The sequence below is a fragment of the Adiantum capillus-veneris genome, chromosome 22, assembly GCF_014529385.1.
Source record: "Adiantum capillus-veneris isolate H3 chromosome 22, ASM1452938v2, whole genome shotgun sequence".
Classification (NCBI taxonomy): domain Eukaryota; kingdom Viridiplantae; phylum Streptophyta; class Polypodiopsida; order Polypodiales; family Pteridaceae; genus Adiantum; species Adiantum capillus-veneris.
The window spans coordinates 3,139,430-3,162,367 of record NC_140952.1 but is presented as its reverse complement, the minus strand read 5'-3'; the positions used below and the strand labels follow the sequence as shown (position 1 = coordinate 3,162,367).

Sequence of the window (22,938 nt, the reverse complement as noted above, 5' to 3'; positions counted from 1 at the left end):
ACTTTGGGATTACTGTTTCCCATGTTATGCTTTGTTATCTTCATTAGCTTGTACAAGATTTATTTTCAACTGTAAATAAATAATTGTACAAATCCATTGTATTTTCTTAGAATAATTGGTCTGTGAACAGGTAGTGATCGTTTGCGTATATATATATATATATAAATAAATAAACATATTTATTTATTTATTATTATTATTATTATTATTATTATTATTATTATTATTATTATTTATTTAGAACTGCTACACACACACACACACACACGCATATGCAATCTCCTATCTCTACTACACACACCTCCTACCACTTCCTTCTACACAGACACATGCATATGCAATCTCCTACCACTTCCTACTACACATGAAGCTTGCAAAGCTATTGTCTCACAATGCACGTCTAATTCCTCATCACATGCGGAATGCATAGTAAGGAAAGGCAAGTATGCTTACACACACAATATAAGCTACACATACATAAGCACCTCTACTAATAGGAACAAAGATAGTGGGAAATAAGATCAAGAGGGCCACCATACTTAACCTTGCTTCTTTTCCAACATGGAGGTCAAGTTTACCCACACCTAGGATTGTTCATTACATTGTTTGGGTGCCCAATAATTAGTGAGCATCTTAGTCGTATTTTAATCATCAAAGATTCTCTAAATACAATGTTCATATAACTAAGAACTCTTTAGGAGCCCAATCAACAAGGTGAGGAGGCACAAAGACCTATTAAGTTAAAGATTTATGGTGAGTAAGATTAAATGAGTACTTACAATCACATACAATCTTTGTTGTGTTTTAATCTAAAATGATATTATCCATTGTACATACATAATCACAAATGGTTTATATTGTGGTGTATGGTCGTAGGGCCTTGGTGTGAACCCAGGTCCTATGTGCCAAGATAGTGTGTAGTCAGTTATATTCTCAATATAAGGAGGTGCTTGTGCTTGCATGAGGGACACTCAGTTTGGTCCCATCTTGTGTGTACACCACATTGGTGGAGTTGACGGGCACTGGATTAGTTAGGAAGAGTTCTTGATTTTCTTGTTTTCGTCTTGGGGGATCATGGGTTTCCTCCTTGATACAGGGTAGGCCAGATGGCTGCACAACTTGACAACAGGAAACTCCAATCTTTGGCGATTGTGTGTGTAGTGCTCATAGTTCATCCTCATCGCAGCTTGGTCCAAAGCTGAAGCCTACTTTGCCAGTTGTGTAGAAACCTAAGGCCGCCCAATACTGACGCAATTGTTTTAGTTACACCCATCAGGTGCTCATTCTCTGATCTTCTTGGGGCCCTTCCTAACCGGTTGCCCCCTGTAGCAACAGCCCTGCATAACATTCAAAAATAGACGCTATGGCTACGAGCTTCTTTGCAAGGTTTCTAACTTCTCACATTAATTCACAAGCTATTGAAACGAAGTGGAGCCAGCAACATGCAACCTTGGGCATAATCAGCAGCCCCGCATTCAGCTCATACTTTGAGCAGCCTGGCTGGTCCACACCTCAGCCTCATCATGCGCCCATAATGTCTTCCTCAACGTCGTCATGTTCAAAGCTTCTAGGCCATGTGGTACAAAGAACACCTTCAGAAGCTGTTTCGATTTATGTTGCTTTACCTACGATGCCCCCTTTCACATGCTCGCTCAACCCTGCTTTGTCTACTAGCAGGAGACCGACATCTTGCATACCCTTCGCGCAGGCGACAGCGAGAGACTCTACAGCCATGGCCACTAGAACAACAAGAAAATTGAGCCCTTCCTCTCTTCATCGGTTTGCTCCTCATCTCTTTGCAGAGTCCTTCTTCCCCCAGCTTCATCTCATCGCCATGGCTACTGCAGAAGCTTCTCCTGTCCCCCAATTGCATCCTGCAAAGAAGAAGACCACGAAGGGATCCACCAAGAAGGCCACGTCTATTGTAGCCAAGCCCAAAGTAGTTTGCGTCAATCATGCTGCCAGCTTGATTAATGTCCTCAAACCTGGGATGGTTCCATCTCCTAGTACAAGTCAAAGCAAAAAAGAGTCCTGCACCAAAACAGTGGCCAGTTTACAACGGTTCTTGGTTCTAGCAAGATCAAAGACACGGGAGTTGTTGCATGTTGGTTGCAGAGGTGCTTCCATAGCGGTGACGTAAAGTTGTAGCCCTGCAGCTCATCTTTTCTTTAGGTGTTTCGTGGTCGTCTTTTTACCTTTACCTCATTTCACAATTTAGTGTTTGTTGAATAATCGTTATCATCACACCGAGCCCCTTATAGAGAGGGATGCATGTCGCAAAAAATTTATCTTGATGTTTGCCCCTGGTCGTTCCTCGTCTTGTCCATTAACTTTGGGATAGCGACCTAAAGTTTGCATAAGCCAGATGTATGAGTTCCATGCCTCAATGATCTTCGACATGATGTTGATTCTATATTCAGTCCAGTCTCGAAGTCATGTCCCCTAGTCCCTAAGTTGTATGATCACTCCCACCGGATGAGGCGCCGGAGTTGATCCCTCTTGTCCAGTCCATTCTCATCCCAAAATTGTAAAACAGATGTCATCTTTTTTCTCCCCAAGGGGGAGGTGTGGTGTGTGGTCGTGTAGGTAGAGTCCGGCCACCTAGTGTGGTCGGACATGTTATGGTTGTAACCAACTCTCTAGCATAATATAAGGAGGTGCTTGCTCCAGGCAAAGGAGGCTCTTTGGGTTCTACTCTTGTCCACATGTGAGCACACCACATTTGTGGTGTGTGGTCGTGTAGGTAGAGTCCGGCCACCTAGTGTGGTCGGACATGTTATGGTTGTAACCAACTCTCTAGCATAATATAAGGAGGTGCTTGCTCCAGGAAAAGGAGGCTCATTTGGGTTCTACTCTTGCCCACATGTGAGCACACCACATTGGTGCAGTTGACAGGCAGTTAGGAATCCTTCTTTCTTTTCTTTAGTTTCTTGGGTTCCCCAATTCATGATGGAGTTCGCCATTGATACGAGATGAGAGAGAGCGAGAGAGTATTGTCTCTTTGCACGGAGGTTTTTTGTAGCATCCTTGCACCTCCCACATTTATGTTGCTCGGGCCCTTATCACCGAGCCCTTCTCTTCTCAGACAATGAAGACAATTCTCAGCATCCTCGCTGCCTGTTCTGTAGAGTTTCGCCATGGCAGGTCGTAGTAAGGCGCCCAGCAAGAAGAGCATGTCACGCAGCCTACGGGATTTTCTGATCTTTCTTCAGCTACAGCAGGTCGCCCATGCTTCTCTGCCCCTGCTATGCGCCATTCAATTTTGGTTGCATCATGAGGAGCTTCTCTCTTAGGCGGATCTGCATCAATGACCATATGTTGCTGATGTTTCACTCGTAGTAGAGGCAGTAGTTTCCACTCCAATCGCTTCTCCATCACGAGTATCATCATGATCACGATTTTCGTTAAATATTGGCCTGCTTGCCCTCGTGGCAAAGCAAACCTTCCCGGTTGCCGGTCGAAAGCGACTGGCTGGAAGCCTTTGACCAAAAAGTCAACACACAGTCTGCACGCGGTGTGGTTGATCCCGTGACGTCTGGAGTTGGATGCGCTGCACGTACCACTACGCTACATGCGTGCACTTGTGGGGAAAGGTAGGCCTGCCCATTTTATGATGAGAACAAGTGGTACCCCCCCAAAAAGCATCGTGACCGGTTGTGGTAGTCACCTCCACCGGCACGTATACTAGCAGGCCAATATTTAACCATAACCATCACCTTGTACGTGAGCCTCTCGATTGTAACTGACATGGTACGGCTCCATTTCCTACATCAAGCGGCACCCAATGCATACCTCTTCTTCACCTCATTTTGTCCAGGTATTGTTGGCATCAGGGCCTAGGTATTGCTCATGAGCCCAACATCTGTAGCTCTACTTTCTTGTTTTCATAGCTGCTTCTACGGTGATGCTTGGATAACCCGTGCTTGGAATCTACTAATTGCCTCTCAGTTTGCTAACCATAGTCCACTATCGATGACCTCCCCCAATCTTGCTAACCTCATGCGGTCCAGATGCAGAGTAGAACGCTACATGCTCGTAACATGTCTTTCTTATTTACAGTTGCCCGCTTTCATGGTCTGGCCGATTGAGTTGCTTGCACCATCAAGGTCAGCTCTAATGATTTCCAGAAAGCATGCAGTTGTTCGCAAAGAGACAAGTTCACTCCGAAAAGTGGTAGCTCATCAAGCTACAAAGAGCTGCGCAAACAGGCGTCAGCTTGCTCCTTCCAAGCCGATGGTTATTTATGGCCTCTACGCTGATGACCCCTACGATTCTTACCCTTGCATGAAACTCAAATCCTCCACTTGGAGCAGTCGTCCATGATGATGATGCTCCCCCGCATCCCATGCAACCTCCTCGGGGCAAATCAATCGTGATGGTTTTAATGCAGCTCGACTTTCGTGACTGTTTTGTTCAACAATCCACATTTAATTGCCCTACACGACAGACATCAAGTTAAATTTACACTTGGTTGGATTTTTCTTGTTGGCAAACGGAGTTACTGCAACTTGGTTGCAGAGGTGCCTTTTGCTACTGATTTCAGTTCTTGGAATTTTCAGTTTTTGTTCAAATAAACTCACAATCACACCAAGTCTCTTATGGAAATGAATGTATGTCACAAAAATTTCGCACCCAATCCTTAGTCAGTCCTTCCTCGTCTTGTCCATTACATTGGGATAGTGACCTAATGTTTGCATAAGAGATATGTTTGAGTTCCATGCCTTGATGATGTCGGCATGATGACGAGTCTAGCCCCCAAGCTCAATCCCTTAGCCCCAAAGCCGTTGTATGACCACTCCCCCCATATGAGGCGTTGGAGTCGGTCCCAGTCTTTCATTCCATTCTCAGCCCAAAACTTGTAAAAAAGATGTCCATCTTTTCTCCTCTCTCTCTCTCTCTCTCTCTCTCTCTCTCTCTCTCTCTCTCTCTCTCTCTCTCTCTCTCTCTCTCTCTCTCTCTCTCTCTCTCTCTCTCTCTCTCTCTCTCTCTCTCTCATCGCCATTGAGAGCCAGCTTACCGTAGCGTAGAACTGCAAGAAGGAAGAAATGGAAACAAAGTTCAACAAAACAAAGGAAGAAGTAGAGACCACCCTCACAAAGGTGGTTAAAAATCAAGTAGAGGAGGTCATCCTCCACAAGGTTAAAGACCGTGTGGCATCCACGCTATGCGAATAGCAAAACAACAAGAGGATATCGCCCTCAATGTTTGCATCAGCGGGCTCCCGAGTGATTGGAAAGAGGACGGAGACCTCAAATTCCACGAGGCCTTTTCCTGCACCCAAACAACAACCCACATGCTACAGTGGGACCCAGCAACAATCACCTCCCTTACACACGAACATCACACCAACCATGCGATCCTCACTTTCAAAACCCAGGCGGACCGAATCAAACTCTTTGAGAAATTGAGGCTTCTCAAGGACACTAAAATCTGGTTTGCAAAATACCTCACACCCACCCAACTCAAACAGAAGAAGGTAGAACTGCAAAAGGTGCGAGAAGCACGCACAGTAGGAAAATGGGCAGTTTATTGAAGAGGTAAAGCCATTATCCAAGAGTTTTGAACTCCCAAAATGGTTCCCCCCTCACCTACCCCTCCTTAGGTTTTTAGGTTTGTTTATCCCATCTTCTCTTTTGTTTCACCCCTTTTGTTCACCCCTCGTTGGACCCTCAGACCTTAATTGAGATGTATCTGCTGATAACCCCTTCACTAGAAGGAACCTTGGTTATGTGTTTTTTCTCAGTCCCATAGGTCATATCTGACCTCCATGGACGATAATTCAATCTATCTATCTATCTCTCTCTGGCCCCCTCATTGCCCACTACCCTCTCTCTCTTCCTCCCCCCCCCCCCCCCCCCCCCCCCCCCCCCCCCCCCCTTCCCCCCTTTCGCCCCCTCCCCGCTTCCAGCTCTCTCTTCATCGAATTTTTCCATTAGTGATATCACACTGGAGCGAACTAATTTCTTTAGGTAGCTATTCTAGTTGGTGTTCAGAGCTAGTTGTGAGTTCAAAGAATTCAGATGGTGCATGTCAAATCAGACAACTGGAATGGAAGTACTAAATTGGGACAGTTAACTAAACTAAGATAGAGTACTGAATTGGAAAGAGTACTGAAGGCTCGAACAAGGGAACTGATAATGTATATATTTAGACTAGTATGCATAATACAAAAAGTACAAGCTAAGCATTACAATACAAATGACTCCAAGTCCAAAAGGCTCCCAGGATTAATTTAACACTAGGTTGGTAATGGTACACTTTTATGTCTTGAGACACTTTTATGTCCTATTAAGTGAACATTTTTCTTGAATTATTTGCAGAGTTTGAAACTGAATTTCTAGGTGCTATATATCCACAAAGTTTCCTTATGTGCTGGAAAAAAATTGACATTTTTTTGGAATATTGATCTCACCATTAACCTTACTCTTGCACAACATTTCTAAACCTAAACTGTGTGGAAAAACGGGTCCTATTTTTTGCTTTTTTTCAAAGTTTTGCAACTACTTCACTCTAAAATTCATGTTTGTGAGGTTTTGATTGCTATAGTATTAGTCTTAGTACTCCTCAACATGGTCTTATGCTTTGAGGAAGGTTTAAGTGTTAAAGTGTAAAGTTATGGCCAAATTACAAGAATTACCAAATCTTTTTTTTTTGGCCAAATTTAGCACTTTTTGTAGCAAGTATAGCTTTCTCAATATTGCTAGTTTAAATTGTGTGCATTTTATAGGTAGTAACCATATCTAATTGTAAACTTCAAATTTGGCTAGATATTGTGTAGTTTATATGGAATTCTGTAGGTCATAATGCTAAACCGAGTTTTTTCATGTTTGTTGTATTTAGCACTTCATCATTGTCTGCAAGGTTCCACTTAGTAAGAGATCTATTATTCTTTTGACATGCTCATTGGCGCTTTTTGGATCCAAAGGCCCAAAAAGAACTAAAAAGACATGTATATAGCATTTGCATTGAGCATGACTATAGAAACTTTGATGATAGGTTTGCTAAATAGCAAAATGCAACAATTTTGTACCCATTTTTTCTGTCAAAAAGAAAAATAATGAGGTAAATGCAACTATATAATATTATCACCAATCCATTGAACTTAACGGGGAATTTTATCTCATGTCCTACAAAAATCCCTAGTCTCATTTATATGCAATCAACCATAAGAAATGGTTGTTTTGGGCAAAATGAACTGGTCCATCAACTTTGGAGGCTTGTTATGACCAAGAGATGAGAAATTTTAGAGTTTGTCATTTTTTCCATGTATAGTAGTCCTTGAACTATAAGCTCATGAAAGGATTTTCCAAAATGCGTAGATCTACTATGGTTTTGGAAGTTTTTTTCAAAACCCTGAAAGGACACTTTTATGTCTTGTTAGGTTACCAACCTAGTGTTGATACAAGAACTTCAGAGATAAGTACAGAGGCTAACAATAGTACATGACAACCAACCCGCATAGAATGAACAACCCCGTAGAATGTGTAATGGGTCCTATTTATATGATTGTGTAGAGTTACTACAGTATCTATTGTAGTTACTACCCGCTGGATACTTCTGGAAGTTACTACCAGTAATTCCTAAGGAACTGTTCTTGTCGCTGGTAATTTGTAAGGAATTGTTCTCGCTTGCCACATCTACACTATAGTTACTGCCCGTCGAATACTTCTAGAAGTTATCATCAGTAATTCCTAAGGAACAGTTCCCGCACTGATAATTCCTAAGGAACTGTTCCCGCCTACCACATCTACCTTCTTTCTTGAATTTTGTTATGAACCAAAATTTATCATTGACGAGCCAAAAGGAAACTTTTTCCTTCAAAAGTATAGGGTCATTCTTGATGTGTGTATGTGAAAGATCTACCTCATTCTGGATGTGTGTATCTAGAAAATCCGCCTAATTCTTGATGTGTGTTTTTGGAAAATGTGCCTCCGGATTTTGATATGAGGAAGTGGACTACCCAATATCCTTCCACTGAACCCGCTTCCTCTTGCCTTTCCTCTTTGGTGCCTTAGAAGGACTGGTATCAGCATTTTCCTTTTGGATGAGTCTGTAAATGGCCTCTTGTTCAAGCTGATCCTTCCTTGTTGTAGTCATCTCATGTTCATAGGGTGTGAGAGAGTTGTATGTTTTGCTGTCAGGGTCATACAAGGTTCATTTACCTTTAGTGATACGAGCTCTAGCCAGCTTATGACAATGCAAAGTACTGTGTATCCATCCTTGTGGGAGCGGCTAATTAGTCTTAACTCTGGCTTCCAAAAGGATTTCAGCCATCTGTCTGTACAATGGGCCTAAGGCTTCCTTAGCAGTGATGACTTTTTCTGGAATTTTGGAAGATTCTACTATTGACTGAAGGAGCTAATTTGTGATCTTTGTCAATTTTCGGAGCTAGACCCGCCATTGACCCATGCAAAGCTTAAAGTGTTGGATGGTAGCTTGTAAATTAGGTACAGTGTCTTTCTAAAGTGTTGTCTCTACTACTGGTTGCCAAGCTCTCTAGTCAACACTAGCTCTTGTTTGGGTGGTAAAGCCCAATGTGACGTGCATGAGTGTTGGGTAGTCGAAGACTAACTAGGAACTGACACTGACCATTCATTCTACATGAAACAATAAGGACTCATAACCCTAACACTACTATTGTGTTTGGATTCCACCCAAACATGTGCCTCCTCTCTTCTTTTCTCATCCATTTCTGCACACACACACACACATGCTCTCGCACACGCACTTCAATCGGTATCAGGCTAATGGATTTGGAGCACCATTGGAGCTCAACAGAGAAACAGGCGGAGAAGCAGCAAAAACTTCAGTACTCTTTTGTAGATCTATTTTGCCATATCAAAACGTATTTGCTCAAGACAATTCCTCTACTCCTAGCCGGTTATTTGTCCTCTTCAACTCTGCAGAAGAAAGTTTTTCCAAAATCTTCACCAATTTTGAGATACGTCACTCAGACTGCCTGTAGGTCGTGAAGTACAAGCTGCAGATTTTTACAAATCTGTTTTGACCTATAAAATCATCTTATTTTAATGTCCATTCTTGCATTTCCCAGCTGTTTTCACGTGGTCTACAACTTTGCACAAGGAAGTTTTTGCAAATTTTGCACAGTTTGAGAGATATTCAGTTCAGACAGTAGGGTGGTCTACCTTTGTCGGTTCTTCTGCGTCGTACAGGTTTTTGTTGCAAACTCTTTCTGCAATCTCTGTCACATGCATATTTGATGTAAGATTTTGAGGGTCTGTTAAATCGAACAAACCGCCGTAACGGTTACAGAAAAGGGTTTCTGTGGTTGATGTAAGATCTTATGCAGTTTATGTATTGTGATGGAAATATGCAAAGCCTATTGTTGAGGGTCATGGTAAGGTTTTAGTGAGCCGAGGGATTCTCAAATGTGGAGATCCTTTCGGTGATGCAGGTTTTGGAGCAAGTCCTCGACATCCCCATAGTTTTGGCATCGACATAGGATGTATGTTTATGCGGTTAGTGTAGTAAATATGTACATCTGTTGACCCGCCATTGTTGGCATTGTTGTCATCTTTTTGCATATGCGTTTGACAGTTTTCAATTGGTTAGAGACATTCTATAGATTTGGAGACATTAATAGTGATAGTTCTTTGAGATTCTATCTTGCCAGTTAAGCCACTTTGATGAGTGTTTTAGTCATTGTACACATTTGTTTTGGGTTCAAAAGTCAATTGTGCAGGGGAGACTGCCGAAATTTTTCAGGTTTTCTATCATCTTCTTTAGTGCAGCGGATCTATCACTTTTGTTCCTTGTCGAGTGATGGCTTCATCATCGGAGAACTCTTTGTTCAACATTGAGAAGTTAGATGGCACTAACTTCCCATTTTGGAAGGAACAAATTTACAATGTCTTAGTACAGAAGAAGCAGATCTAGTCGATAAAGATGAAGGAGATAAAGCCTGAGGGTATGGATGAATATGATTGGCAAGAGTTGGATGAGGTTTCCAGGTCCACCATCATCCTGACTTTGTCAAAGAATGTGTACTTCAATGTGAACATGGAAAAGACTAGCTAGTATGAGTTGTGGAAGAAGTTATGTGACCTATGTGAGAAGCAAAGTGCACCATCACAGGTTTATTGGTTGAAAAACTTAATTGATTTGAAGATGGATGAGGGCACACCCATTTGCAACCATCTCAATGAGTTCAACACAATTTTCAGTCAGCTTTCTTCACAAGGAGTCAATTTCGATGATTCGATTAAAGCAATGTTCTTGCTAGTTACGTTGCCAAAAAGTTGGGATACTTTTTGCACAGCCATAAGTAACTCAACACCTCCTGATGGTTTAACATGTGCTGATGTTGAGGGCAGTTTGCTTACTGAAGAGGTTAGCAAGAAGAATCTTGATGCTTCTCGTGGTACTAGCAATGCTCTCGTTATTCGTGGTCAAGCACAAGAAAAGGACAAGCAGAATCAGAGAGGAAAATCTCGTATAGCAAATCAAGTGGCCGAAAAGACATTGAGTGCTATCATTGTCACAAAAAGGATCATATGAAGAAATACTATCAAAAGTGGGATTAAGAGAAAGGTAAAGACAAGAAGTCGGAAGAAGGCAAGACAAAGGAAAGTAGTATAAAGATTGAAGAGATCAACAATGTTTTTGTTGAAGATTCTGATGGAGACATTTATCTCACATCTGCCATGGATTCATCATTTTTTGTTTCCATTGATGACTATGCTTTACAGGATTGCGTTCTTGACTCAAGAGCATTGTTTCATGTGACTCCTCATAGAGAATGGTTTAGTACATATGAAGCAGCCCGTAAAGGTCGTGTTTGTCTTGGCAATGATTTTGCTTGCGACATAGTTGGTGTCAGTGATGTGCAGCTGAAATTTGAGGATGGTTCTTCATTCATGCTCAAGAATGTGAGACATGTGCCGAAGCTTACCAAAAACTTGATTAGTAGAGAACAATTGGATGACGCTGGATATTACTGCACATTTGGTGATAGTTCGTGGAATATTACCAAAGGTTCTTTAGTGGTAGCACATGGTTCAAAGTCTGGGACTTTGTACGTGCTACATGTATCCAATGTTAAAAACCATGTAATTTGTGTAACCGAGCAGCCAAGTGTTTCTTTGTGGCATCATCAATTAGGACATATGTCTCAAAAGGGAATGAAAATCTTGTCTCATTTTGGTTATGTTCCTGGCTTCAATTTCTCATACTTGTCAGTTTTTGAGCATTGTCTTTATGGTGAACAAACACAGTCACCACCCAAAAGGGGAACCACTCGAAAAAGTGAGACATTAGAGTTAGTGCATAGTGACGTATGTGGACCTATGCCTAATGTATCCATGGGAGGTTCATTGTACTTTGTTACATTCATTGATGATTTCTCAAGGAAAGTGTGGGTATATCCTCTCAAGAAGAAGGATGAAGTTCTTTCAAAATTTAAGAATTTTGTGGCATTAGTGGAGAAATCAATCTGGCAAGAAAGTCAAGTGCTTAAGGTCAGACAATGGTGGTGAGTATGTCACTAAAGCCTTTCAAAAATTTTGTGATTCCAAAGGCATCAAAAGCTAGTTGACTCCTCCATATAACCCTCCACAAAATGGTGTTGCTGAGAGGATGAACCGTACCATACAAGAGAAGTTACCTAGCATGTTGCCTAGTGGATTTTGGGTGGAAGCATTAGCATTTGTTGTCCATCTTATTAATAGATCTCCTAACAAGGCTTTAGATGAGAAGATACCTAAAGATATTTGGTCTGGGAAGCCACCTTCTTACAAGCATCTTAGAGTCTTTGGCTGTGAAGCATATTGCCATGTTCCAAAGGAGTTTCGAAGCAAGTTGGCTCCTAAGTCAAAGAAATGCATATTTCTTTCCTATGGAAATCTTGGCGAGATGGGATTTTGGTTATAGGATCCTGAGCTAAAACAATAGTTCACATCAATGATGTATGCTTCAATGAAGAAAATATGCATAAGAAGCTTGCACATACATTAGAGGTCAAGAGAGTTATCTTCCAAGAAGATGGAATTGTCCACAATAGGGCTGAAGTGCCTAATGTCAGACAACAAGTATAGAATCCTCTAGTATAGTACAAGATGTTGTTGAGGGACAACCAGCTCAAGCAGTTATTAGAAGGTCTGCAAGAGTTTCAAGGCCTCCAGATAGATTTACTCCCTCATTGGCATTATGTTGATAGATTGCGGAGAGCCTTCCTGCTATAAGCAATCCATGTCAATGGATGACAAGGCAAAGTGGGAGAAAGCTATACAATCAGAAATGGACTTGTTGTTAAAGAATTAAGCTTGGAAGTTGGTTTGGTTTCCTAAAGGTAAAAAGGCATTACCATGCAAATGGGTGTATAAGAAAAAAATTACACCTCATGATAATAAACCCAAGTACAAGGCACGACTTGTTGCTAAAGGATTTAAGCAGCAGCAGGATATTGACATTGATAAGATATTTTCTCCGATCGTCAAGATGACTACTCTGTGGTGTGTACTTGTGTTGGTTGCTACAAAAGACATGGAACTTGACCAGATGGATGTCAAGACGGTGTTCTTGCATGATGATCTTCAAGAAGAAGTTTATATGCAACAGCTAGAACGTTTTGTTGAGAAGGGCAATGAAGACTTTGTGTGTCAATTAGAAAAGAATTTTTATGGTCTAAAACAGTCATTAAGGGAGTGGTATCATAAATTCTACTTGTTCATGCTCTCTCAAGGCTATAAACGTAGCAATATGGACCATTGCCTCTACACTAAGCGAGCTAAAGATGGTAGTTTACTGATTTTGGTCCTTTATGTGGATGATATGTTAATTGTCATGAAATGCAGGGATGAGATTTCAGCCTTGAAGTCAGAGTTACATGCAAAATTCAAAATGAAGACATGGGTGAACCAATCCATATCCTTGGCATGCGCTTTAGGTGAGACAGATGCAAGAAATTGGTCTATTTGTTTCAATCTGCGTATATTTCTAATAACCCTAGCACTACTATTGTGTTTGGAGTCCACCCAAACCTATGTCTCCTCTCTTCTTTTCTCTTCTCCATTGCTACACACACACGCGCGCGCGCGCGTACTTCAGCTCTGTCATACCAATCACCGATCTCATCTGCAATGCTGAGATATGTGAACTGGTCAACTAGTTCTGGATACTGCGGATACAGTGCTAGGAAAAATTTTGGCAAACTCTGATTCCTTAGCAGGTAAAGCATATAAAAGGACAAGAAAGTCACGTACAAACTCAAGGAAATTGAGAATGACCTGATTCTCTTGATCCATCATCTTCCTAGTAATCTTTACAAGTTGTAAACATTTCTAGGAATGGTTGCTTTAGCTCCTAGCTCCACTTTCAACTTTTGGATGCATTTACAGACCTTGACATAGACCTCATCTCTCTCCTGGCCAAAATTGTCCTCAAAACTAGAGGATTCGTGACTATCCTAAAACAATTCCATTCATATCCTTTCTCTTAGTTGGTCACTTGATGACATTGGGATAGGCACTAATCCTTCACCAACTCAATTGCTTCAGTCTCGGCCAAGTATGGTCTGACTTGCCTGACTTCTTCCACTTGCTAACATTGGGATAGGCACTGATCCTTTACCAGTTTACTTGTGTCAGTCTCGGCCAAGTCTGATCTGACTTGCCTGACTTCTTTCACCAACAATCATAGATTCTTCAATTCTAGATGCTGAGTGCTTTGTCTGTCCCTTCTCAGAAAATTGGGTTGGGATCTTCTGGATGGTGTGAGCCTCAAAACACTCTAGTTGTTCTGGTAGATTTTTAGCTAGATTCTTTGTAATCTTGGCTGCCAGCTCTCGTTGCTCCTGTCACTTATCCACTACCTTGGCCTTGCCCTTGGCCTTCCAAACCTCTCTCTGTTGTTACCACTTCTTGGCCTCAATAGTTATTAGTTGTTGAAGCTCCTCTGGAATTTCTTTGATGATTACACCTTTGCTTCTAGTAACTACCCAAAATGGCACTAGTTCTGGTTCCTTCACATCAGGTGCTTCAATTTTGACTGCCTTCATGCATTGAGCTGCAAAATGCCCATACTTTCCACAATTGTAGCTATGAAAAATTCTATGCTAAACATTCCCATACCCTCTACCTCGGCTAGTACCCCTTGGATAAGTGCCTCATCCATTACCAGTCCCACTGGTGCCTAGATTTTCTGCTTTGGACTCACACGCTCCTTCCGTTTTTACTCGTTCTGCATCGGTTAATGCTATCAAGGATAGATCTTTGTCTTTCTTGAAGTGATGAATTTGAATGGCATAGTTATTCCACAGATGGCCATAAGCCTTCTAATAAGTGCATTGTGGACATTCATTCAAAACGTGATCTTTAGATTTACATTTGGAGCATCAAGTTTCCATCTTTCTGACGAAAGGTCTCATTTGGGCGACTCTCAACAATCTGTCTAGAAATTTCTTCAATTTTACGCGACCAATAACCTTTCTTTCCTTTACCCTTTCTTTTCTCATCTGAATCACTGTCAGATGTACTGGAGCTGTTACTGGAATCTGAATTCTCAATGGATGAACCACTACTATTATATCTTCTCTTCTTGTGTCTTTTTCTTTCTTTGCTTGTTGCTCTAAATTGAGGGCTCTCTGCAACAAGTCATTAAATTTCTTTATTGGTGCAAATACTTCTTATTGTTTGAGTTTCTTACTATGGAATCCATTCAAGAACCATGCTCTCATTCTCTTTTCAGAAGGAGGTTCTTGCAATTGTTTGGTCAACTCCTTGATTTTCTCCACATAGCTTCTAACATGCAGTTTCCCTTGTTTAATTTGATCCAACTCACAGAGCATATCCTCATCCCCTCTATTGTATGAATACTCTAGTCTAAAAGCTTTTAGTAATTTTTTGTATGACCTGAGCTGGCAAGTCAGGTAATGGTAATACCATTTTTTGGCTACCGCTTGCAGTGTTTGGGAAAAATATTCCCCCCACTCATCCTCGTCAATATGCTTTAAATTATTGTTCAAAATCTTGGATATGATCATCGGGATCATCTTTCTTACCTCCTTTGACGACTCAAAATGAGATTTTCAATGAGGTACTGATAATAGATTCTCTAGTACTTCTGACTTTCAAAGTATAAAGATGGTGTTTGGATTGCGATTTACGATAATGATCAGTATCGACTTCCCAATGACCATCTTTTTGAGTCTTAGACTCAGTATCAGTACCAGTATCTGCCATTGGCTTCTTCTCCATTCTGTGATGAGTTTCCTTGGTGCCCTTACTTTTGGTGTGCTTAGCAATACCATGCTTGAGTGGAGTGTTAATTTCATTCCCAGGCTCTTGTTCTATGTCAGAGCCTTGCTCTGATTCTTCGGGAATGGCACTACCTCACTCTGCTTTGCTGGCTTTCGGCCACACGTAACTCTGGACGGCATGACTACAGCTTAGAACACCAATAGGGAGAGAGCTCGATGGTCAAAGAGCACTTTATCTAGCCACCATGATTGCCAACATGGAATGAGCTGTTCTCTTTAGGTAGCTATTCCAGTGTTGGTGTTCAGACCTAGTTGTGAGTTCAGAGAATTCAAATGGTGTACATGTCAGATCAAACAACAAGAATTGAAGTACCGAACTGGAACAGAGAACTAAACTAAGAGTATTGAATTGGAGAGAGTACTAAAGATTGGAACAAGGGAACTGATAATGTATATTCAAATCAGTATGCATAATACAAGAAGTACAAGCTAAGCAGTAAAGTAAAAATGGCTCCAAGCCCAGAAGGTTCCCAGGATTAATACAAGAACTTTAGAGATAAGTACAAAGGCTAACAATAGTACATGACAACCAACCTGCAATCAACCCACGTAGAATGATCAATTCCGTAGAATGTGTAATGGGTCCTATTTATAGGATTGTGTAGAATTGATACAGTAACTACTGTAGTTACAGTCCGTCGTCGGATACTTCTAGAAGTTATTGCTGGTAATTCCTAAGGAAATGTTCCCACCGTTGGTAATTCCTAAGGAGTTTTTCTCGCCTGCCACATCTACATACACACACACGCGTGCGCACACGATGGATAGCATCATCAACATGTAATGCCCGACTAGCACATAGGCGTATCAATTACCTACATTTAGACACATGGCTCTAGCAAAATTAACAATTGACATATTTTTGGTCATGTAGAAAAAGATCGCTTCAGGGAGGACCTTGTCTACCAAAAAGGTCACTTCTCTAGGCAATGTATGATAGACAATTGTCATACATCCTTGATGTAATACTCAGGGCCATGATATCCTCCACTTGTTCTTCTCATAATGAAGACACGATTTTCTTTGTGTTTTAAATCACTTGTAACTTTCCAACCAGTGCTCACAAAAAAATGACCTTTGGTGTATTTTCTAAAGGACAAAAACTGAAAATTCCCGATTAGTTTTGAGGATTATCTTGAAGGAAACCGGCTCAATTTGGAGGATTTTAGTGTAAAAACCCTTTTCCCTAAAAAAAACCCCCAAGATTTTCAATGCTTTCCTTTTTCCATTGCTTTCTAAAAAAGTTTTTGGTGAACGTTGTTTCCAACTTGCTCATAATTAGTACCCCCTAAATGGAAGCAAGTCCCCCGTTCTGATGTGGGCAAGGCAACTCTAAATGCGTCGACCTGTTGACCATGTTTGTTTAAGGCACAGAAATCCGAATGGAACTGGAACTGGAACAGAACACAGAAACTAACAACATACTAAATCCGCCATAACTTCCGCTTTCACATTCCCAAGAAGATACTGATCGTCGACAGTTACATACTTCGATAAGACTAATGGGCAACGCCCTTTCCCAAGAACACCCCTTGGAATCCCAAAAGTACAAAAGTTAACATTCCAACTTCCACTAAGGTAAAAAACATCCCAAAATTCCTAGGCTTAACACCTGGCACAGCCCGGTGGCTAGAGCCACAGGCTGACCTGGACCCACAATCCCTTGATCAAACAACCTGCCCCCCAGCATCCCCTTCTGCATCTGCCTTTTCTGCTACAACATCCAAATCCGCTTGCTTTTCCCCCTCTGCTTCCACCTGCTTTTCCACTTTTGATTCCACTCCTCCTGCTACAATCCGATCTGGTCCCAAAACATCACTGCTCAGCTCTGTCGTCCACTTACTCACTCCCCCTGCATTCACTTCAATCTCCTTACTTTTTTCCTTCAACTCCTGCATCTCTGCCACTAATTTCTCATTTTCCACCTTCAATTCCTCATTCTCCCTCCTAACGCTTTCTTTTCCTGCTAGCTGAAACCAATTTTTGAATCTGTCCCGTCAATTCCTCCATGTGTTCCCTCCAAATCCTAGTAGCTTTATTCCACATCTCTTGTGTATACTCCATCACTTCCTGCTTCAGAATATCCGCATCCGAATCTGCAACCAAAATACCTGTCATTCCCTGGTTCTGCAATGCGGCCTTCTCCATATCCATCAACGGAGTCAATCTATTAATCAAGAAAATATTCTCAATGGTCAACTCAGCCACTTTGTCTCCCAGTTCTTTGAATTGTTCATCCACTACATCTTTTAGTCCGTCTGCCTACCTAGTAAAATCCTCAACTACACTCAGAACTTCAGCATTTCTCGCCATAGCTTCTGCTGTAATCCGTTTAACTTCCTCCTGCAGTCTTTCTTTATCTAATCTCTCCTGAAACAACTGCATCCGAACTTTTTGCATTTCCCATTCCAGGATAGCACTGCATTTATGTTCCATTTTCTCAGCTTCCATCACCCTCAGAGCTGCATCTTGATTCTGCATAAACTCATTCAGTTGAGTCAAATTGTTAGCTGCCTCTTCCACAGAAAAAATCCCCTTATTTTCATGACTGTCACTGCTCCCTGCTTTAACTTTGAAACTTTCCAGAGCAGTCTTCTCCACACCTCCACCCATTGCTTTCATAAACAACGTTACCTTTTTGCCTTTGGACTCGATTTCTTTGATTCTGATTCCATGGTGAAACTGTTCGGCTTTGATTCCGATTCTTCCAAACCCTTCCAAGAGACTTTGAAAGGTGATTTACCTTTTTCAATTGTTGGAGAGCCCAACAACAATTTCCTTCTCTTACTTCCATATGCTATTCCCTCTTCTTTTGCCACATCTACCACTGGTGTCTTCAAACATGTTGATACTGTCGGAACCTTCAGAACATAGTCGAAAATTGCAGCCAAATAAGGTGCTACTCTGCCCACTACTGGTGTCCAGTGTCGGTCTCTTTTTTCGGTTAACTGCATCCGATCATACAGAACTGATGCCCAATCCACTTTAACGCCTCTCTCCACCTGAAACAAAGGTGCAAAAGCCTCCTTGGACATGTAGGCAGTCTTCTGGAGGATACACACTTTTTCCAAATACCAAAACAAATTTAAAGCTCTGTTTCCACCTGCATTCTTCACCATGTAGTATGCCTTCGTTCCTACCGGATTTCCAAATTCCCCTTTCATCTGGGAATCGGTCGGCTTCCTTGTCTTAGCCGGCACAGTTAGACAGGGAACCTTGAAGACTTTGGACACCAACTTTGGTGTCAAGCGCACATCCGTTGGTAATCATTCCATCACTTTTATTTATCATATTCCACTGCTACTCAGCGAATTCATTCTCTACCCATGTATCCCAAGGTAGACATGCAAATTCATAAAGACCTATACGCTTGAGCCATACATAGGTTTCCGCCTCATTAGGGTCAAACACTACCACCGCCATCTCCACATTGCCTTGATCACTCAAGATTAAGCCTCATCGCTTTCCACCTCAATGTGCTCTTCCTGTTGCCGTGCTTTGAATAGCTCCTCCATCGCCATCTTCATCGACCTGGTATTCGGCATCACTTCTGACGCATTATCTTGCATACCCACCATCAGCTTGCCCTTAATATTCTCAGAAAACATTTTGCCTTCTTGCCCGACTTAACACTCACTAAATTGTGACGTTCACACACTTGGATGTGATCCTCAACTCATCTCACCACCTTACTCTTATGATGATGAATTTTTTCCTTGATTCGGGCACGCCATGCAGGATTTGCCCAAAAATTATTCGTCCTTTATTGAGTCACATCAGCACTAAGTGAATTTTTTGCCTTAAAATGAGTACCCCCACTTATTAGTATCTTTGTACCCTTTTGCCCAATTCCATTCCTCCAACTTTCCACTTTCGAGACTTCAAATCCGACAGTCCGATTTCCGACTTCCAGTCCGCAATCCGAATTCCAAATTCCAGATCCCTTTATAAGTTTTGAATTGCTAGAACAAATTGCCAATTCTGCCTCTGAACATTCCACTGTAATTCCCAGAACACCAACTGTTAACAATTTACTGCCAATATCCTCAACCTTATTGACCATCCACTTGGGAACCTCAGGCACCTTTCCATAAAATTTCTTCAATCTGAATCCATTCATTGGTTTCAAAATCTTTGTTCCGAAAACATCTTTCAACAAAAATGTTCCTTGGCCCTGTTCTGATTCAATCTGATAAGGTCCCAAATATCTCAGCTTCAACTTACCCGGATGTGATGCCAATTTAGAATTATATAACATCACCCAATCCCCTTTCTGAAAAATTTTTAATTTCACCTACCTAGACATCCATGCTTGTCTCCTCTTCTGCCCAATTTCCACCAAATGGGCACTCTGAATTCTATCCTCTTCCAATTTAAGCAGTTCCTTCTGTCTATAAGAAATTGATTCCTTCGGACTTAACTTATGTTGAACTGACAACCTCAAGCTTGGAATTACATATTCCATTGCCACCATAGCTTCTATCCCAAAGACCAAGTTGAAAGGTGTCATTCCAGTCGCCACCTTAAAAGCTGTCCGAAAAGCCCATAGTGCTGAATCCAACTTGTCATCCCAATCCGATTTGTTTTCCGACACAATCTTCTTCAAAATTCTCACCAGCACTTTATCAGATCTTTCTGCCTACCCATTTGCTTACGAATGATATGGAGTAGATTTCTTATGCAAAATCATATGTCTGGATGTCAACTCCGGAATCACAGAATTCAAAAAATGTGTTCCCTGATCCGACACCAACTCAATAGGACATCCAAATCTTGTCATAATGTTTTTATATAGAAACCTTGCCACACTTGCTGCTTTATTATCTCCCAAAGCCACCGCTTCCACCCATGTGGTAGCATAATATGTTGCAACAAGAATATATCCGGAACCTATCCTCTTTGCCCGTGGTTTTATTGGGCCTACAAAATCCATTCCCCACTTTTGAAATGGTTCTAATGGTAAGACTGGATGATCCTGCATCCTATCCCCTTGTGTAGGCTACCCCACCTTCTAACATTGAACACATTCCTTGGCAAAACTATGTGCATCCTTCAATAACAAAGGCCACCAAAGTCCAGCTTGTAAAATTTTCCGACCTGTAATTTCCCCTGAGAAATGTCCTCCAGTTGATCCCCAATGTGCCTCCTGCAACACTGCTTTCTGCTCTTCATCCGGAACACATCATCGTATAATCTGATCTGCTCCTCTTCTATATAATGCTCCAGCTATAATTAGAAATGATCTGCTCCTCAATGCAAACTTCTTCCTCTGATCCGGAGACATTGTCTAAGGTAAAACTCCATCTGTCAGAAACTGAACCATCTGATCATAACAATTGTCAAAAATTTGTCCTTCCACTAGGAACAAATCCGCATCATGCAATTTATCCGATACTCCTGGTAATTCCTCCTTATGTTTCAATCTACTGAGGTAATCCGCCACTGCATGCTGAGTTCCTGGAGTATGAACAACTATGTAATCAAATTCTTGCAGCATGAGCATCCACCTTGCTAATCTACCTTTCAGTTTTGGCTTCTTTACCAGAAACAATAAAGCCTGATGATCCACATGAAAAACCACTCTGTTCCCTAACAAATAATGTCGGAATTTTTCCAAAGCAAAAATCATTCCCAAAGCTTCCCTTTTCGTAACTGTGTAATTCTTCTCCGGTGCTCTCAACATTCTACTAGCATAATAAACCGGTCTGAACCATCCCTTAATCTTATCTTGCATTAAAACAGGTCCTACTGCCATGTCGAAAGCATCAACATACATATGAAACGGCAATTCCCAATTTGGTGGTTGAAGTATAGGTGAAACTACCAACATCTTTTTTATAATCTGAAAAGCCTTCTCTTGAGCTTCTCCCGAAACAAATTCCACTTCCTTTTTAGTCAAATGACTAAGTGGTGCGCTCACATCCGCCAAATACCATAAATACCTACCATGACATTTGATCTTCCAACAAACCGCATCACTGCCTTCAAATTTTTCGGAGCTACAGCTTTCTGAATGGCACTAATCTTGTCCCCATCAATCGACATTCCTTCTTGAAAGATGATATGTCCCAACAATTTTCCCTTATGTACTGCTATTGCACACTTCTGGGGATTAAGTGACATCCAAAACATACTACATCTTTCAAAACACTTCCTCAAACATTCCAGATGCCTGACTTTTTTCCCAAAAATTGAAAGATCATCCATAAAAATCCTCATAAAATCTGTCAAATGTGGCTCAAAAGTTTTAAAAGCTGCCTTCGAAAACGATGGTGGTCCATTCTTCAACCCAAAGCTCATCATTGTATATGCAAAAGCTCCCCATTCTATGATAAAAGCAGTTTCTTCAATATCCTCCTCAGCCATTGGTATTTGATTGTACCCTGAAAATCCGTCAAGAAAAGTGTACATCTCATGTCCCGCTACATCATCCAGAACTAAATCAATAAAAGGAAATGGAAATGGATCTGCAATTGTTGCTGCATTTAATTTTCTGTAATCCACACAAACCCTTAACTTCCCCGACTTCTTGGGTACCACTACAATTGGTGACAACCATTCCGCCTGATCCACTGGCACTATAAACCCTGCATTCAGCGATTTATCCAATTCCTCTTTCACCTGCTTGGCATAATTTGGATTCATCATATACCTCTGCTGGCTCACTAGAACAGCATCCATTTTCAAATTTATATGATGCTTATACACTTGAGGATCCATGCCTTTCAAATCAGAATAATCCCATGCAAAGACATCAATATACTCCAACAGTAATTTCTTCAAGTCCTTCTTGAAGCCTTCTTCCAAATGAACACTAACTCTTACCATCTTTGGATGATCCTCCGTCCCCAAATTCAGATCCTGTAAATCATCCTCCTTAACTCGAGAAACTTTCTTTATCATCTTATCATACAGAGCTTCCGCTCTCTGAATTGCCTCCTTTGGCTCCAATTATGAATCCTCGATCACAGTTTCCTCTTGGATTTTCTTCTCTTCTAAATTTTTCTGTTCCACACCATCTGTATCCCCCTACAAACTGATCAATTCCCAAACTGTTCTCTTTTTCTGCATATTTGTCAATGATCCGCTCCACATCTACCTCAAATACCGGAACAATTGTTGGATTTGCTGCTAAGAAATATGCTTCTTCATCATCCTCCAATCCTTCAGACATGTTAATTGCTTGTGCCAACATTGGCTTCGTCTCTTCTGACAATTCCTTCTTCGGTCCCATTGGTAATGTAACTTCTCTCCTTCCGTTCTTAACCGTCACTTCATTCTTTCCCCAATCCTATTTTAGCTTAGCCGTGCGAAACCATGGCCTCCCCAACAACATAAAATAGGTATTTTTTGAATCCTTCATCCTGATGACTACAAAGTTTACCATAAACTGCAATCCATGAATGATAATTCCTTGCCTCCTTAACATCCCCACTGGTTGAACTCTGCTCTGATCAGCCATACGCACTTGAAATGGAGCTGGTTCCAACCTGACATCTTGCATCCTTAGAAACTCCGATTCCAAAAGTATGTTGACCCCTAATCCACCATCCAATAGAACATCGGAAAATTTACGGTTATTAAATTCCAACGACAGTGTTGGTACTGAAAAATCCACATCCTCCGGGCTAATCTGGCAACTCTGAACTATCTGCTGCACCTCC

General features: G+C 41.4%; 1 pseudogene; it reads left to right on the top strand.

The window, feature by feature from the left end:
* The first annotated feature begins 3,088 nt into the window (after positions 1-3,088).
* LOC147428849 (uncharacterized) lies at positions 3,089-3,890 on the top strand (annotated as a pseudogene).
* Positions 3,891-22,938: the final 19,048 nt, after the last annotated feature.